We start from the raw sequence: 4,338 nt of genomic DNA on the forward strand, positions 1-4,338 counted from the left end.
GGCGCTGGGTGGCTCAGATGGTTAAGTGTCCAACTCTTGATCTCAGCTCAGGTCATGATCTCATGGTTTGTGAGATCGAGCGCCGAGTCAGGCTCTGAGCTGACAGCGTAGCTCCTGCCTGGGAGTCTCTCTCTCCCTCTGTCTCTGCCTCTCTCAAAATAAATAAACTTAAAAAAGATTTTCTCCCTCTATCCCTCTCCCCCTCTCCTTCACTTGCACTCTCTCTCTAAAGTAAAAAAAATAAAGTCTTTATGGACAGGTTGGATGGTGAGCAAGTAGCTTTAGAGGGTTTTGATCTAATGTCTTACAAACAAAAACATAAATGAAAAAATTGCTCAGTTTTGTACCCCAAAAAAGAGGGGATATAAAATGAAGAAAGGAAAGATTGTACTTAATACGTTGAAAAAATGCTTACTGTATACCAAGTGCTGAGTATACAACTATGAATAAGACAAGGTCCTGGCCTTAAGGAGTTGAATCTCTTGAAAAAGTTATATGTAAATTGACAATTATGAATCGGTGACTGCTAAGGCAAAGAGGTGGAGTTATAAAAAGACATGATGATTAATCTGGGTCTTGGGGCACCTGAGTGGCTCATTCGGTTAAGCGTCCAACTCTTGATTTCGGCTCAGGTCATGATCTCAAGGTTCGTGAGTTTGAGCCCCAAGTCAGGCTCTGTGCTAAGCAGTGCAGATCATGCTTGGGATTCTCCCTCCCTCCCTCTGCCCCTCCCCTGCTCTCTCTCTTAAAATCAATAAATACACAGAAAAAATCTTTAATCTGGGTCTTTAAGAATGGATAATTGAAGAAAGAAGGGCAAGGCTTTTTCTTGAATTGAGAATGACACTTGAAAAGGCACAAGTCTAGTCCTGACATGCCAAACTTAGGCCAACAAGAAGAGGTGGCAAGAACAATTGTGCTCTTTGTTTTAATAACTAGATCTTTGTAGGGCGAGAAAAAAATGCATTCTAGTCAAACAATCCCGGATTCCTGAACCAGATTTTCTGGGCTTGGATTCAGGCTCTGCTACTTACTAGCTGTGTGACCACTTTTCTGTACATCGTTCCTTATCTGTAGCATGGGGCTAAAAATAGTACCTTCCTCATAGTATGGTTGTGAGGACAAAATGAGCTAATATATGAAAAAAGCATTTAGAACGCTGACTATACTATAAGTATCAGCTCTTGTCATGACTACAAAGTATTTTTTTTACACAAATCTAACATGGCACTTTATTAAAAAGAATGATACACTCTGATGAAGTTTTTCTGAAGAATGGAAGGCTGATTCACCATCATCAACTTTGTTAATGTAAGATTTCACTACATGAACAGAGTAATATATACATACCAGTATATGCTAAAAAGATTTGATTGTTAAAACTTTAATGGAGAAGTTATAAGCAATTGCAAACATCCTATTGAAGACTGAAACAATAGAAATAGTCCCACTAAAGTCAAGACAATGAGAAAAAGAATCAGGAGGCATACATATTAGAAAGTGAGCCAATCCTAGGCCTACCTGTGCTCAAATCTGCTCCTGAAATACCTCATGCTTTGCTGTGCATCATAGGTAGGCCAGTCCCTGTGGGCTGCGTTTCCCAAACTTTCACCTGGTGGCCAGCTAAACCCAACAGGTGAGAGACCACTGGTGGGTGACTGGGCCAAGCGAGGGGAAACAAGGTATTTCTCCCATTTCCTCTCAGCCTCCTACAGCCTCTCTGGCCACAGCGAAGCCTCCTCCATGACTTCTGCACCAGACAGGCCCACCATGCTTTCAGTTTCTTTGGGGTTACCCTGGTCCCCAAGGTGTAGTAACACCGCCTCTTCCTGATTACAGAGTATTTTTCATGGAGTTTATTCTACAGTTTATTACTTTCTCCTAGTAAGTGGCTGATTTTGTGTCATATTTCATTGCCTTCGCTTCAGGCCTGAGTGACAGATTTTTTAAAAAAATTATTTTTTGAGCACACGCAAGTGAGGGAGAGGGGCAGAGGGAGAATCTTTTTTTTTTTTTTTTAAGTTTATTTATTTGGCAGGGGGGAGGAGCAGAGAGAGAAGGAGAGAGGGAATCCCAAGCAGGTTCCATGCCACCAGTGCAGAGGCTGATGTGGGGTTCCAGGCCAGGAACCATGAGATCATGACCTGAGCCGAAGTCTGATGCCTAACTGAGCCACCTAGGTGTCCCAAAAGAGAGTATCTTAAGCAGGCTCCAGGCTTAGCTTGGAGACATGGCTCAATCTCAAGACCTTGGGATCATGACCTGTGCCGAAATTGAGTTGGGCACTCGACTGAGGCACCTAGGTGCCCCAGTTTTTTGTTTTTGAATAAGCAGAGCCATGCCAAGATTCAAACATAGTTAAATGATGGTTGGCTACTTGATAAGAAAAAAAATCCACTTATGCTAATTTCAAGTAGAGGGTAATCAAGTAACATCCTGATGATACTGAATTCTCATTTGTAAGAGCTGCTAGAGCATTCTATCATGTTAGCAATATAGGAACCACAAGCAGTTTATTGAAGAACTGTCTTTAGGAAAACGATTTCCCACACATTAAATTGATTTTCTTGAGTCTTTTTCTTGAGTCTTTGTATATTCTAAACAGCCAAATTTGTTGATACCAGTGAGGGTTGTTGTCAGGGAAAGAATTAAAGTCTTGGTTTTATAATGGAGGATTGTTAAAGCAGTAACTGATAATTAAGAGTGATTATTGAGAAACACAAGATTTGGAGGCCAGGAGTTTAACTCTTGGTTTCATCAGTTATCTGCGGTGATCTGACCAAGCCACTTAACCTCTTTGTTTCATTTTTGTTATTTGAGGGTTAAATAATGAAAGTATTTTGACGCATATATTACTTTTATTAGCACATAAAACATATATTTGGGGTGGAAAATGGGGACAGTTGCCATACTTTCTTAAACTCAGCGAAGTGTTACAGGATTGCAAAGATTAGATTTCATGAAGATATGAAATCTCTAGAGGTTGACTCTCTCCAGAGGTTGACTTTCGTCTTGTCCAAGGTCACAAAGGTGGTGACAGCGAGAACCTAGGTCTCCACATTCCGGTCACTTGGTCTTCCTGCTGTGCCATTATCGTTCATCACCCATTCATTCACTAAATACATTTTTATGGAAGATAAAAATGGAGCTTAAAACGTTGTGCTAGGTGTCGCTGATTCTGATTTATCAGAGGGAGGTCCTTCCCTTATAGGGACTAGTGGATAAGGCTCAACCACGGCGTCGGAGATTGGGTCAATAAAAATATAACCAAATTTAGGCGACAGATGACAATACAGCCGTGCTCCAAGGGGCAGAAACAGAAAGGATTTGTACATTAACTGTGGGGTTTAAGGCACAGGGCGAACCAATGCAATGGTCTCAGCCCTGAATGAATTCCAGGGAGGTCCAACGTTTCGGAACAAAGGCCATCTCTCACACTGCAACTCTTGCACATGTTTTTGTTTCCCCTGGAAGGCTTGTCCTGGACACAATTCATGTAACTCCGGAGGCCTTGCCTAGTCCCCTCCAGGCCCAGGCGGAGGCGAAGGGAAGGACTGCCTCGGGTTCTGCGGTTTCTTGTTGCACCCCCACTCTCGGAGCACTTACGACACACCTGTACTTTCTTTGCCCGAGGACCCCCCCCCCCCCCCTCCGCGTTTCTGATCTCCAGACAACTGGGGCTACGAACACCAGAGCATCTTTAGGCTGAGCACAGTGACTACTACGCAGTGCCTGACAATTTGGGGTGAAGGAAGAAACACCTGGCACATCCTCTTCTTCCTTCTTCGGGCAAACATCTGCCTAACTCGTTCTTCCAGAAGTTCGGCTTGAACATCACGTTCTCCACGCACCGGTTTCCACCGCCCTCTACACACACTAGGCGTGGGAGAGAAAGGACCCCCGGGCCTGACACATAGTAAGCGCTCAATACACGATCGGGGGACGAATGGCGGAACTCCAGGCAGCGGCTTCCCCGGAACAAACTCCACCTCTTCTCCGGTAGGACCCCAGCTGCCGGGGCGGGGCGGCGGGCAAGCTGACCGCGGAACCCAGGGCTCGACCGCCTCCGCCCCTCCGCCCCTGTGGAGCCAGCGGGTGCCTCACCCTCCGCCCACCGGGCGGCAGGCCCCCAGCTCACGCCCCCGCCTCACACCACGCAACATCGCCCTAGCGCGTCACCCGGCGACGCCGCGCCGGCCGCGCCGCCCGCGATTGGCCAGACGCCGCATAGCGCCATCTCGGCCTACCGCGCGGTGCGCCCCCTCATTGGCCAACGGCGGCGGAGGGCGGGGCGGGCGCATTGGGCGCGCAGGGCGGGGCGGGCTCTGGTCTTGCGCC

The sequence above is a fragment of the Prionailurus bengalensis genome, chromosome F2, assembly GCF_016509475.1.
Source record: "Prionailurus bengalensis isolate Pbe53 chromosome F2, Fcat_Pben_1.1_paternal_pri, whole genome shotgun sequence".
Classification (NCBI taxonomy): domain Eukaryota; kingdom Metazoa; phylum Chordata; class Mammalia; order Carnivora; family Felidae; genus Prionailurus; species Prionailurus bengalensis.